At 40.3% G+C, this 15891-nt stretch overlaps 1 non-coding gene across 1 annotated transcript; it reads right to left on the minus strand.

The window, feature by feature from the left end:
* Positions 1-4836: 4836 nt before the first annotated feature.
* Positions 4837-4943, minus strand: LOC145151768 (small nucleolar RNA R71). The gene has a single exon (XR_013732323.1). It is a non-coding gene; the product is annotated as a small nucleolar RNA R71 (small nucleolar RNA).
* Positions 4944-15891: the final 10948 nt, after the last annotated feature.

Consider the following 15891-nt stretch of genomic DNA (forward strand, 5'->3'; position numbering starts at 1 on the left):
ACGCCAACAAAGCAATATGCTGGGAACCTACCAAAGTGCGAAAAATGCAATTTCCATCACAACGGAAATTGTCGGGAGATGCACTGTAATAACTGCAACAGGAAAGGGCACACTGTCCGTTTCTGTAAGGCACCGGCGCGACCAATCACCCAAGTTCCTGGTGCCGGAGTGGGCCAGGCGTGTTATGGGTGTGGTGAAACTGGGTACTACAAGAGGGATTGCCCTAAGGCAAGGAATGCTGGCGGCGTAGGAAGAATGTTGGCAATAGGGCAGAACAAAGCAATAGCTGATCCCACGGTGGTTACGGGTACGTTTCTCCTCAACAACATTTATGCATGCATACTCTTTGACTGTGGTGCGGAGAGAAGTTTCGTGAGCCATAAATTCTGATATGTGCATATTTAGTCATATATTTTGTATAAGAATATTAATACTTTTTGACTATTTTAATGCAATTATGGAACAAAAGATGCTTAATTACGTTTAAATTATATTTTCAGTTCATAAGAAGTGCTCGGAAGCAAAAGGAAGCAGGAGCTTGGGAATCAAAGAAAGAAGAAAATAGCCAAAAACCAAGAAGGACTCGGCGAGTTGACCCTTGACTCGACAAGTTCCCACAAACATTCTCGAAGCAGAAGAGTCCTTGCCTTGCCGTACACGGGGATTTAATGAGGGACTCGACGAGTCAGTCCCTGGACTCGACGAGTCGCCTCTAATCTATAAAAAAGGGGCTTTTAGATCGATACCCGGTTTTTCTAAGAAATCCTTGGAGGAGAAGCTACGATTAGAAGACCTGCTAAGGTGCTGGAAGCCAGAGAATCAACCCTAGATCCAATTTTGAGAAGAATCAAGGCAAATTCAAGTCCATTCTTATTTATTCTTTAAGTTGAACTATGTTTGAGTTACTTGACTGCGTTTTTGATCTTAGTTTTACTGTAATCATGAGCTAAAACTATTATCTTCTGTTTAGGACAGGTGACTTTATGATTATGGTATGATTTTATGGTTGGATTGATTTAATTTGGTGATTATGTTTTGCTAAGCTTGTTAAAGAACCTTATGTGTTAACTACAACTATTTTGCTGTTAATTAACTAGTATATTAAGTTGCATGACCATCTCTTAATTGCTAATCTCATATGATTTATGTGAAAACATTGTTATATGCCTAGGAATAGCGAACGTGAAACTAGGGTTAATAGAGAATAGGTAAGTTAATGTGTGAGCTTGTGTGACGAACCATCAGCAAGAGGTTAATTGAACGATCAATTTAATTAACCACTACAAGTCTTACTTAACTCGAATCAATAAACTAGAAAACCTGTTAATTTAACCAACTGGCCACTGTTTGAATTGATTTGTCTTCTAAGGAATAGTAATAGCGAACGTGAACCTAATCACACTAATCGGTAGCCAATGAAAAGTTAATCCATTGCACTTGCCATAAAATCAACCATAGGAATAAAAGATTCAAAACCTAAACATAAGTCTTCTTTATTATTGAATTTAGTTGATCTTTGCTTGCTTAGTTGGTAGTTTAAGTTTTAGTTAATTGTTTAAGTTCCTAGTCTTGCAAAACTAGAGAAAACCCTTCCTTTTATTATTTGCTTTTTAGATAATTCTAGTAGTTAGTTTAATTTGCCGTTCCCTGTGTTCGATACCCTGCTTGCTTAATTATACCACCAATTGACAGGTACACTACCTTTTGTGTGTTAAACATATATTTAAAAAGTAGGATTAAAACTAGTTGGTTTTACACACATCAAGTTTTTGGCGCCGTTGCCGGGGAACGGTTCTAAAATTTAATTTGATTACTAGTGTTATCGATCCTTTGTGTGAGATCCTTCTTGCACAAAGTTACTGCTTGTAACGCCCCATTTCTGGTATGTGATTTAATTAAAGTAATTTTCATTTCTTAAGGGGTACCCGACGAGTCTGTAGCCCGACTCGTCGAGTAGAGACGGGATTTGCATGCGGTTTAAGTTGGCAACTCGACGAGTCCATATCCTCGGACTCGGCGAGTCTGCCAGTATGGATGAAACCCTAATTTCAAGGGTTTGCACCCTATTTAAACGTTATTATGCGCCCCAAACCAGCCTCCATCACCCTCAGAACGTCCCTTACTAAACCCTAGCCTTCCTTTAAGCATTCTTGGGATATTTCTCATTTTGTGGAGGATTTTGGTGCATTTTGAAGTTAGAAGAAGAAGAGATAAGAGGAGTTCTCAAGAGAAGTAAAGAAGATCTGAGTTTATTGTGTCATTCCAGCTTCCATTAAGGTATAAAGCTCGAATCTTGGCTTGTCATCATGTAGATCTCCTTAAAAGCTTGCTAGTGTGGTTTTTGAGCCTTTTCTAGACTTTGAGGTCGATTTTTGGGTAGTTAAGTCGAATGGGTTTCAGATCTAAGCATTTCAGGACTCCTTAAGCTCAATGTTGCCACCTTTATTGAGCTAAGCAGCCATTCCAAACCTAGATCTCCTCTTTTAACTCCTTTTTGGGCATTTTAGCTTATCTTGAGCACGCATGAACGTAAAGTTAGAAACTTTACGTGTGAAATCAGTTCTAGGAACCCAGATCTATGAATTGGATGCATTGGAATCGAGAGAAATCGACTGTATAGTAATGGCATGCTTGGGACTCGGCGAGTTGTTCTTCAGACTCGACGAGTCGGGTCGCGAGTCCCCGATTTTCCCCATTTGAGAGTTAAGGTGGAATCAGTGAGTAGGTAATGGACTCGGTGAGTTAAGGCTCAGATCTAGTAGTGGAGGGACTCGACGAGTTGTTTATACAACTCGGCGAGTCAAGGATTGATCTAATTCACAGGATGAAGGAGGACTCGACGAGTTGTTCATACAACTCGACGAGTCAGATGACGATGAACTAGTTGTTAGTATCGAAGAAGAACTCGTCGAGCCTTTGCCAAACTCGACGAGTAGAAGTGGGTAGAGGTTTAGAAAGGATGATAGGGACTCGGCGAGTTGGCGGCCCAACTCGGCGAGTCCGGTCAACTGAAAGTTAACTTTGACCAGGATGTTGACTTTGTCCAGGGGTAAAATAGTCATTTTACCCTGAGAGTAGTTATCAGTATCTGATTTAGTGTTTATGGGATTTGTAGCTGGGGAGTTCCGGAGCAGCAGTCAGACAGTTTCAGATTTAGCATCTCAGCAGCCAGCATTACGAGGTGAGTCTTCTTCCAGTAGGAACGGGTCTACGGCCACAATGCCGGCCCGTTTAGTTAGCAGTAGTTCCGGACTTCGGTCCGATGCAGTAGTTCAGTATGCTTGATGCCTTTGTGATTCAGGCATGGTTATGTGTTATGTGTTCCGGACTTCGGTCCGATGCAGTATGCAGTATATGTGTTTATGCTAGTAGTTATGATTATGTTATGCTATGTTTAGTCAGTTCCGGACTTCGGTCCGATGCAGAGGGCAAGACCCTGGTTAGTTCCGGACTTCGGTCCGATGCAGTTTCCGGACTTCGGTCCGATGCAGAGGGCAAGGCCCTGGTTATTTCCGGACTTCGGTCCGATGCAGTTTCCGGACTTCGGTCCGATGCAGAGGGCAAGGCCCTGGTTAGTTCCGGACTTCGGTCCGATGCAGTTTCCGGACTTCGGTCCGATGCAGTGGGCAAGGCCCAGTAGTTGCTTTATATGTTATTGTATGGTATGTGGTAGTTTGGGGGAGCTCACTAAGCTTTGTGCTTACAGTTTCAGTTTTTGGTTTCAGGTACTTCCGCTAGTAAGGGGAAGAGCTCGGGTTGATGACATCGCACACACCACAGCTTCAGTTTTATCCTGGGAGTTTTATTCAGATATTTTGATATGATTGATACAGTTTTGTTTTGACACAGTTACTATGAGTTTTGAATTACTCATTCCATGGTTCTATTATACATGACATTCGATGATGTGATTTTTAGTAATATTAAAACAAAAATTTTTGGGTCGAAATTTTGGGATGTTTCACTGCTTTAGTAAATTAATTATTAGGATAAGTTTGAAATTTTTATGTTTTAGGATTTTTGATTAAACTTTTTCTGTTTTAGCCTTGAACTCGTCGAGTGCACTCGAAGCTACTCGGCGAGTCCATAGCTGATTTCCAGTTTCGTTTTTAATTTATTTTTGTTCTTTTTACGCGTGTTTTCTGTTTTTGTTTGCAGGTCGTATATGACCAGAGGAGGAGTCACACCTTTGATTCCACCACTTGAAGACCCGAAAGCGACCTTGAAGAAAAGCAAAGGCAAAACCGTAGGAGAAACCGCAACCTCAAAGAATTCGCCATTGAAGAATCTAAAATCTGTTTTAGGAAGAAAAAAGACAAGAAAGTGGGAGAATCCAACAACTTTTCAGAGGCGGACGAAGACCCAAACAAGGACGATATCGTGTACGAATCCGAAAAAGAAGAAAGCGAATCCGAAGGAGGAAGCGACATAGAGGGCGAACTAGCTAACACCATGGCTAACATCGATGAAGTTCCCATGGGAGAATGGAAGAAAAGGATGCGTGACGACACCGACCCCGGACTTGTGCAAGCCGCGATTCCCACAACTGCCACCTTTGAACTTAAGGGCCATATACTCGCACAACTTAAGGAAATCCCATTCTACGGGAAGGATCATGAAGACGCATACAAGCATCTTGACGAGGTCAATGACATAGCCGACTACTTCAACGTCCCTAATGTGGCTCGCGACACTGTTTTGCTACGTATGCTACCTGTCACATTTAAGGGAGCCGCGAAAGATTGGCTGAAATCACTCCCTCCAGGATCCATCACCACTTGGGCCAAGATGAAGGAAGAATTCATTAATCAATTTTGCCCTCCTTCAAAGATAGCCAAGTTGAAGAAAGCCATAGCAAACTTTGAGCAACAACCTGGAGAGTCCTTATACGAGGCGTGGGAGAGATACAAAGGTTTACTATGGAATTGCCCACATCATGATCTTAATAGCCAACAAGAAGTCTCCATTTTTTATGATGGAGTAAATGTGACAACCAGGAAACTCCTTGACTCGCAAGGACCACTCACAAAGAAACCACCCCCGGTGATAAAGGCTCTAATTGAAGAATTCTCTAAGCACTCTAGAGAATATCACAACCCAAGGAATGACATGACTCGAGGGGGCGGTGAATTCTATTACTGATGATATGGCATCAATGATGGCAATATTGGAAAGCATGGATCGAAGAATGAATAAGATGGACCAATCCATCCATGCCATTAGAGTAGGATGTGAAAACTATAGAGGGCCTCACCTTACTAAAGACTGTGATCTTGACGAGAACGGGAACCGGAAAGTACAAGTGTGCTATTCAAGTGGTGATAGGTACGATGACAATTGGCGAAAATCCAAGAAGGAATGGCTACCGTATGATGAGTGCAAAAAGGCAAAGGAGAAAAAGTACAAACAAAAAGATAGAGGCTTTTATCAAAAGGAGGAACCGGTGTAAGAAAAGAAATAAGATTTTGAAGACATGCTCACGAGATTTGCAGCTGCATCCGGGAAGAGACACAATGATACCGATGCTGCAATAAAAGAACAACGAAATATGTTAATGGAGCAACAAGGCATGATTAGAGAGCATCAAACCATGATGATAGATCAACAAGCCATGCTTAGGAATCAACAAGCATCTATTCTGAACATTGAAAAAAAACTAGGCCAACTTGCACTACAAATAAACGAGAGACAACCAGGTGGACTTCCTAGTAATACCAAAAATAATCCGAGAGGTGCACATATAAATATCATGACGAATAGGAGTGGGAAGATTATTACTCCTCTGATCCCCATTCAGAAAGAAGATCCAAAACTGGTGCAAGAGGAGGCAGAAAAGCAGAAATCACTGAAACCCGACACGACTCGCCGAGTCGAAGACATGGACTCGACGAGTCCCCCACCTGAATTGAAAAAGAGCCTCCTGTTAAACCTTATCAACCTCCATTACCTTTTCCAGGCCAAGCTAGACAAGATAATCATGATGTTGATTATCAAAAGTTCCTGGAACACATCAAATCCTTTCAAATTAATATGCCCTTCATCGAGGCGGTTGCATAAATGCCCAAGTATGCCAAATTCTTAAAGGAACTCCTCACAAATAGAAAGAAGATGGAAGAAGTAAAGGAGGTAGTTCTCAATGAAAATTGTTCAGCCACCATGTTGAACAAAGTGCCTAAGAAGAAAGGTGACCCGGGTAGTTTGACATTGCCTTGTCAATTCGGAAATTTGGCAACTATACATGCATTAGCGGATTCGGGGGCAAGTGTAAATCTCATGCCATATTCGTTCTTTAAGAAATTAAACCTTCCGGAGCCAAGGCCAATTCGAATGGCAATACACTTAGCTAATAAAACGGTGACATTTCCAAGGGGAATATGCGAGGACCTATTGGTAAAAGTTGATAAGTTCGTGTTTCCAGCGGACTTTATAGTACTAGACATGGAAGCGGATCCTCAAGTCCCGATCATACTTGGAAGACCTTTCCTCAACACCGCGAGTGCTATAGTAGATATGCGAGATTCCAAACTCACCTTTAGGGTGGGAGACGAATCAATTACATTTGGGGTTGATCAAGCAATGAAGCATGCAAGGTTTAGTGATGATACGACATTCTCCGTAGATATGTTGGACGAACTAATAGAAGATTGGAAAGAAGACAAGTCGAGCAATTCCACCATTACTTTTGAAGAAGATTTTGATGCTGAAAGGGACCTGAAAGAGATAGATAGATTGCTAGAAGAGGCCGACTACAATGATTTAATCATAAGTGCAGAACGCTCGACTCGCCGAGTCGACACCACAGACTTGACGAGTCCATACGGGAAATCGCAATCAGATGAGGACTTTAGCCCGGACTCGACGTGTTACCTGTCTCGACTCGCCGTGTCCAGTGTGCAAAACACAAAAACAGATCTTAAAACTTTACCTGATCATTTGGAGTATGCATTTCTTGAAGATGGTGATCAAAAACCAGTAATTATAACTTCTGACCTCTCCAAATCTGAAAAAGAAGAGTTAGTCCATGTCTTAAAGAAAAGAAAGAATGCCATTGCATGGAATATCACTGATATCAAAGGAATAAGCCCCTCTTATTGCTCTCACAAGATCAACCTGGAAGAAGGAGCAAAGCCGGTAGTGCAACATCAAAGGAGATTAAACCCGAACATGCAAGAAGTGGTCAAGAAGGAAGTAGTCAAGCTTTTAGATGCGGGGATCATTTATTCTATTTCCGACAGTCCATGGGTTAGTCCCGTTAAAGTGTTGCCCAAGAAAGGCAGGATGACGGTAGTAACGAACGAGAAGAACGAGCTCATTCCGAGCCGAACGGTAACCGGTTGGCGGGTGTGCATCGATTATCGAAAGCTAAACGATGCCACTCGTAAAGACCGTTTTCCCTTACCTTTTATTGATCAAATGCTTGAAAGATTATCCGGCCATAGCTATTATTGTTTCTTAGACGGATTTTCGGGTTACTTTCAAATACCCATAGAACCAATCGACCAAGAAAAGACTACTTTCACTTGCCCAAGTGGGACTTTTGCCTATCGTCGTATGCCTTTTGGGTTATGCAATGCACCTGTGACCTTTCAAAGATGCATGACGACAATATTCCATGACATGGTGGAAAAGTTTATGGAAGTATTTATGGACGATTTTTCTGTTTTTGGATCTTCCTTTCATGATTGTCTTGCTAACCTTGACATGATGTTTGCTAGGTGCGAAAAAACCGATTTAGTTCTTAATTGGGTAAAATGTCACTTTATGGTTAAAGAGGGTATAATATTGGGTCACAAGGTATCCAAAGTGGGAATTGAGGTGGATCGGGCAAAAATTGATACAATTGCTAAATTACCTCCACCAACTAATGTGAAGGGATTATGAGCTTTTTAGGTCACGTGGGTTTTTACCGCCGTTTTATAAAAGATTTTTCTAAAATAACTAGACCTCTAACTCAATTACTTTTATAAGATGCACCATTTAATTTTACTAAAGAGTGTCTAGAGGCTTTTGAAATTTTGAAATAAAAATTAACTAATGCCCCAATCATTATTGCCCCGAATTAGAACTTGCCTTTTGAAATAATGTGTGACGCAAGCGACTTTGCATTAGGAGCCGTACTTGGCCAAAGGGTTGATAAGCACTTTCGACCCATTTATTATGCAAGCAAGACTTTGAATCCGGCCCAAAAAAATTATACCACAACCAAAAAAGAATTACTAGCCGTGGTGTATGCTTTTGACAAATTCCACACTTATCTTATTTTATCTAAAACCACTGTTTTCACTGACCACTCTGCTATTAAGTACTTGTTTGCCAAGCAGGATGCGAAGCCTAGATTGATTCGATGGGTGCTTTTATTACAAGAATTTGACATCGAGATCAAGGATAAAAAGGGAATGGAGAATGTTGCGGCTGATCATCTTTCTAGATTAGAAAATCCAGAAAGGGAAGATAAAGAAAACATGGATATTGGAGATAGCTTCCCAGAAGAATATTTGATGATGACTGTGGATGAAGACCCATGGTATGCAGACATTGCAAATTACTTGGCTGGCAATTACCTTCCATATGGCCTTACCCATCAACAAAAGAAGAAATTCTTTTCCGAAATTAAATATTATTTTTGGGATGAGCCTTATATTTTTAGAAGCTGTGCGGATGGAATTATAAGAAGATGTGTTTTTGGCAAGGAAAGTCGTGACATATTAGAGCATTGCCATAATGGACCAGAAGGAGGACATCATGGAGTACAATACACTGCTAAAAAGTGTTTGATGCGGGATTTTATTGGCCCACTATTTTCAAAGATGCGGCTTCTTACATAAAGGAGTGTGATGCTTGCCAAAGAACGAGTAATATATCGGCAAGGAATGAAATGCCCCAATTGAATATTCAAGTTTGTGAAATCTTTGATGTATGGGGTGTAGATTTCATGGGACCATTTCCTTCATCCAAAGGCAACAAATATATACTAGTGGCGGTGGATTATGTGTCAAAGTGGGCGGAAGCACAAGCATTACCAACTAATGATGCAAGAGTGGTGGTGAAATTCTTAAAGAAATTATTTTCAAGATTTGGAGAGCCTAAAGCGTTAATTAGTGATCGGGGAACCCACTTTTCTAATGATCAACTAGCAAAAGTGTTGCAAAAATATGGGGTACGCCATAGATTTTCAACACCTCACCATCCACAATCAAATGGGCAAACCGAAATCACAAATAGGGCACTAAAACGAATATTAGAAAAATCGGTGGGGGAATAATAGAAAAGATTGGGCGGACAAGTTGGATGATGCACTTTGGGCATTTAGAACCGCATTCAAAACACCCATTGGAACCACACCTTATAAACTAGTGTATGGTAAAAATTGCCATCTACCCGTGGAACTTGAACACAAAGCTTATTGGGCTTTGAAAACATGCAATTGTGAGCCACATGAGTTGCGTGCGAATCGACTTTTGCAAATGAATGCCTTGGAAGAATTGAGGAATGAGTCTTATTCTAACTCATTAGTTTATAAGGATAAAACCAAAAGATGGCATGATGCAAGGTTGAAAGGAAATAAAGAGTTTGAGGAAGGACAAAAAGTGCTATTATACAATTCAAGACTTAAACTTTTTCCGGGAAAATTACGCACTCGTTGGATCGGGCCTTTTTCAGTTAAGGATGTCTATCCTTATGGTGTGATTGAGTTATGGAGCAAAGAAGGATCAAGCTTTAAAGTCAATGGGCATCGGGTTAAGAGATACGAAGAAAGAATGCCACAACACGAGAGAATTGAAGAAGAGTTGGACTTGGAAGAAACCGCAGCAATGTAGAGCGGAAAGGAGTCCAACTAAAGTGTGACATCCCCATTTTCACGGCCATAAAAGACCGATTTTTGTTTATGCTTTATAAAAATCAGAGTACCTCTTTTGATAAAAATGTTGCGGAATTTGTTCCCAGAAACACATGATAAATACGTTATCAAAGCATTTCCGAAGAAATGTATTTTTATTCATTTTCAAAACCTTGGGATTTCATCGTCAATACAGAAACATAAGCATAAACAGAACTTACATTCATTTACACTAGTGATCTATATATGTTTTAAATCTCTCAGTGTAAAGTAGCTTAATATCGACACCTGTGATACAAATAAGCTTGAGTGGGTCAGGTTGGGAAACCTGGTGAGTACATAGGGTTTTCAACCCACAATAATATAATTATTATGTTTAAACATCAAACAATCAACCCAATTACCCATCCCCATTATCTTCTTTACTCTTAAGGATCTACCCTAAGAATCAACTATTCCTCGTTTATTCATTTCTAAGGAATATCCTAAGGAATAGGCACGAAATCCGTCGTTGCTAATGACACTTCTGTCAAGCACAACTGCTAATATTATCACTTAGGCGCATCTGCCAGAATTGTGACATTCTTTGTGGGGCGCATCTGCCGGTATAGTCCTTTAGGCGCATCTGTCGGGGTTATGAGGTTCTCTATTAGGCGCTTCTGCCGGTAGAGTCCTTTTGGCGCATCTTCCAGGGTTATCTCGTTTATTGACAGTATCATTTTCGAGAGTCCACTCGCAATACATGTCAATGGGTTTTTAGAGTACACCGGTGAACACATCGTTCACAACACCTACAGGTTGCGAGCCTGTTAGTGTTCCACTGGACTGTCTAGAATAACCCGTGGTTGTTATCCATACTCTGCTAGATGACGGGGTCAACATTTGGGTAAAAGGCTTCTCACATTGTCCACCTCTCACCCTCACCTCATGGTCTATTTCACCTCTCACCTCATCATCCGACTCATATTTCATCTACCCATGTTTTACCCAACATATTTTGTAGATATAAAATATATATACAGTTTAAATCATTTAAAACATGTATAAAATCTTTCATTCAGCATAGACAGCAAGTATTCAGACAATATGCACACATATCACGTAATTTATATTAAAATACTTCATATCTATGTGTAAGATGAAAGTAACTATGCACTCACTTGTTAAAGTGATGATTCCAAACTCGGGCAGCGCTTCGCTTCTAACGATTCTATTTTCCTCCGACGAAACCTAGTATTATTACCACTAGATTTTAGTCTAATATTTACCGTGACTAATTATTAGTCTTAGCATTATTATTATTATATAAGTGTTTAAACAATATTTTCCAACCACTATGTACAGACAGGGGCCAGACATAAAACACCGGAGGGCAGGACCATTTTGGCATATAGCACTTCTGAAATCCAACAACCATATGCGGCCCTTTAAACCAGATTCCCCGTACCGCGAATGGTTAAAAAGATATTATAACGACACTTATATAACTCATAATAATAGCCCAAATACTCATTATAAGGTCCTAATAACATTACTATATTGAAACATAAGTTATACTAAAGATAGGGTAGGCGTAGCTCACTTACAGCGGGTTTTTCTCAAAAACCGGGCTTCGCTAGAGCAGCGTTCCTGAGCTGAAAGACTCTTTTCTCGGGGCTCCGGGAGCCTCGGGGCTTCCTTTGGGTGCTAGGGGGTTTACCTAGACTTTAGGGGGCTTAAAGGGGGGCTAGAGAGAAGTTCTAGAGAGAGAAGGAGAAGATGGGAAGGTGTGAGAATAAATGGAAACCGACACCTCTATTTATAGGAGGCCGAAGGAAGATTCACGTCGTGAATATCTTGATGTTCACGTCGTGAGTGAGCTTGGGCTCCAAGTCACAGCCTGGTACTGACACGTGGCATCGCACACAGGGTGGAAATCAGCCGATTTTCAAAAATTCATAACTTTCGCATACGAATTCTGTTTTTGACGTTCTTTATATTCACGCGTAGGTAAAAATAATATCTTCAACTTTCATTTTGACTCCGTCGGCTAATTCTCGACCAATCTTAAATTTAACAGTACGAGGAGATTATACTGTTAAATGTCCGCGTAAAATTCATAACTTCTACATACGGACTACATTTTCGTCTGTCTTTTTACCGTTGAGTTCTTATTAATGAGATCTTCAACTCTCATTTAGGTTGCGTAGGCCAAAAACCGCTCGATCTAAAATTCGAGTTTCCGATCGTGCACTGCTATGCCAAATCTTAGAAAATTCATAACTTCCTCATACGAAGTCAGATTTGGGCGTTCTTTTTTTGTATGTTCTCGATTTAACGTATTCTACAACTTTTGTTTAGATCACTAAGGCTAAAAGTCGCTCTATCGTAAATTCACTATTTACGCTTCCCGGTGCCGTGCCGGTTTTGTCGTAAAACTTCGACGTGCCATAAGTTCTTCGTTATAACTCGGATTTCGGCGTTCTTTATATGTACGGAACCCTTGAGACATATTCTACAATTTGGTTAAGATTATTTATTCTAAATAATCTTTTATAGAAAACTCGTTTTCGACCCCTATTATCTCTAAATTGACTAGTTTGGATCTACGAGCGTTACTTAAAGACTCCTAAAAAAGAAGCGCTTGACGGGAGGCAACCCGTTACGAGAGTTTGCTTTCTTTTTCTTTTCTCATTTTATTTTTCGTTTTTCTTAGGATTTTTCTATCTAATTCTTCCTAATTGTCTACGAATGATTGCTTGAGGACAAGCAAGGCCTGAGTGTGGGGTGTGGTGTTAATATTTTAAGAAAAGTGAAGCTTTTAGAAAAAAAATTCAAACAGCTTAACAGACTCGCCGAGTTAGGCCACCTACTCGACGAGTCCTTACGTATCCAGAAAAATTGACCCGCGACATGACTCGCCGAGTCGGTACCCTTACTCGACGTGTCGTTATTATTTACTGAAAAAAAGTAATTTTACAATTCGGTAAAATTAGGGTTTTAACCCTAATTGAAACATCAATTTCATTCTACACAACAGCCAACACCACCCGCCGTGCCAAACTCTCTCAAGCTTTCATCTTCATTCTTCTCTTGATTTCTCCAAAATCTTCACACAAGGTAACAATTTTCACTCCTAATTCTGTTAAAGGTTCAACCTTTAGATGTTATATGGTCTTAATTTCTGAAAAAAAACCGTTTTGAAAATACATGATTTCTAGGGTTCTTAAATTTGACATGTTTTGTTAGTTTTTGTTCGCAATGGTTATGAATTAGTGTTTAGGATACCTTCGTGGACAAACCCCTGAGATAAATTTAGACTTTACATGACTCAATATAGTTCGAACCACAACAAGACCCGATGTGTTCATCGCACTCGTCGTGTCTGTCATTGACTCGACGAGTCCAGTCTTGTTTGTCAAGATTTATGTTTTGATGTTTTCTGTATTTCGTGGTTTGTTTGTGTTGTTTGTGTTATTTTGCAGGAACATGTCTTTCAGAAGGGGTCAAAGCGCCCGTGGGAACCAAGAATCCCATCCTTGGTTAAACTTCCCACGGATCCATTCCGAATCTACAATGAGGAAGTGGAGGAAGAGGTTGGAAGAGCTGAAAAAGAAGGAAATCAATGTCCCAAATGCAATTGATTGGGAATGGCTTGGACGAGTGCGTTATGAGGAAGAATTAGCCTTATTTGGTCAAGACATTCACGCATAATGGGGTGTTAATAACCTGTGACGGATGGAACCGATTATTCAGAATTCAAGAGCCGGTGTACCGGGAATTGTGCTGGGAATTTTTCTCCACCATTTCTTTTCGTGGAGGAAATGATTATTATAGTCCGGGGAACATTGCATTTTGTCTCAGTGGGGAATACCGCTATTGTAGTATGGTGGAGCTGGCTTGGAGGTTGGGAATTTATGACCAACAATTGGTCAACACTGGTGCATTTGGTACTTTTCTTGAACATTGTCACCAAGCTTTTCCGGATGGTGTCAAGGGTCCTATTTGGTGGAGCACTATTGCTAACAAGGTTTACATCCCCAAGTCTGCTCAAGAGGGGAGAATCAGATCACCCACCCACCGGCTAATTCATCGCCTCATCTCAAGCACGATCAACATGTGGAAAGACGACGACAAGGTTCCTAACCTTGATGTGTTTTATTTGTGGAGTATTATTACTCCAAATACTTTTTGCAGTCTCCCATATTGCATGGCATCCTATTTATCCGAGGGAGCAGTCAAGTACAGGAAGACTTCCAAAATCAATGGCGGGATGTTTGTGACCCGCCTAGCAAGGTCGTATGGGTTGATGAACGCAGGGGCGTGGGATATGTTGACAGTGGTTCCGACCCCTCCTTTTAATCCTATTCTTTTTATAAGAGCAAGAATTATTGAAGATTATGGAGGGGGCCACTATGATATTCCTCATGATGATCCGGTGATAGCACCCGAGGAGCCGGGTAGGTGAGTGAGAAGACGCCAAAGAGAAGACCATGATGAACCACCGGTAATCCCGGTTGATGATGAAGTACCAATGGATTGGTATAATGTTGAGATGCGCCGGTTACAAAATGATTTGGCTAGGGGGATCAATTTTAGTAACCAATCACACATCCAATTGTTTAATCACTTCCAACTTCCGCATATTGATGGAGGAAATTATCCGTATATACACACATGGGAGGAGTTGATAGAGGCAAGAAGAAGTGGAGCAAGTGGAAGTGGAGCGCGGGATGATGATGGAAATGATGATGAGGAGGAAGAAGAAGATTGAATGATCCTTTTTATTTTTATTTGGTTGTGTTGAAAACAATTTTTATTTGTTTGTTTTTGTTTGATTTTGTTTGGACAAGTAGTTTAGGATTTGATTTTCGTGTGTTTTCTTTTATTACATGGTTTGTTTTAGTCTTTTCAGAACTTGGATAAAGGGTTTGCATACAAAGGGTCTCGAGAGTGATAGAAGTATCGAGTCTAGGCGAGAGAGAATGGAGTCCGAGTTTAGAGTCCGGTCAAGAATAGAGTTGGAAACCGTCCAAATACTGAAGGAAAAAATGCAAGAGTCTCGATTGATTAGTTTCCCAACAATTCAGAATCAACTTTGGATCAGAATATAAAAATTTTCCACCCAGCGATGGACTCGCCGAGTGCAATTACCTACTCGACGAGTCCCAATGTAAAAACTTGGATTCTGCCTTTTCGCGCTACAACTAGACGAGTCACATCACTAACTCGACGAGTTGTTTCACTTTTCAAGGTTATGATTTGATGATTATTTCACACGGCAATTGGCTGCACTTTTGAAGAGTAATTCCCGAAGATTTCTGAGAGTTTTTCCTGCATTTTTAGAGCTATGAACTACACTAGATTTGACACCCAAGGCATGGATGAGCTGTTCCCATGTCTAAAGTCAATTGAAGATGGAGCTTTCAATGTCAAAGATCAACCTCGCGACTACTATTCCAGGGGAGTTTGTTCCAATTCCCTTTTTTACTTTTGCATGCAATGGGGACATTGCATGAATTAAGTGTGGGGTAGGGGGTTGGTTACATTAGATAACTTAGGATCTTAATTTAGGCTTAATTTTAATTTTGCATTAAAATTGCTAGGATTAATTCAGAAAATTATGGTAAAAGCAATTAGGATTCATGCTAGTATTATGTTTTATGATTCTATGAGGACCCAAATGTTTAGTTGAGCCAATATATGTTATAATGCATTTGTGGCCTCCCTTATTCTATTGAAATCATGGAACAAAAATATAACCTCGCTTAGTTTGAGGGATGCAATATTTTTAGCATCGTGTACCAGAAATCTATCCAGGAAGGCTTGTATCTTAACCAATAAGGGTTGAAGTTAAGCACCCCTGCTTAAGCATGTAGGTTTTGAGTGAAAAAAAGTGAGATATACATGAAAGGAAAAAGAGAGAGAGAGAAATTACCAAAAAGTTGAAGAATTTTTGGAGCTATCAAGTTTAAAGTTTGAAGATCAAAAATCAAAAATTCTGAAGAAATTCAAAAGTTGAAGATACCAAAAATCACACAAAAAGGTGATGAATTCAAAGTACAAATTGAAGA

Source organism: Lactuca virosa, chromosome 1 (assembly GCF_052849685.1).
Source record: "Lactuca virosa cultivar CGN04683 chromosome 1, Lactuca_virosa_CGN04683_v6, whole genome shotgun sequence".
Taxonomy (NCBI): domain Eukaryota; kingdom Viridiplantae; phylum Streptophyta; class Magnoliopsida; order Asterales; family Asteraceae; genus Lactuca; species Lactuca virosa.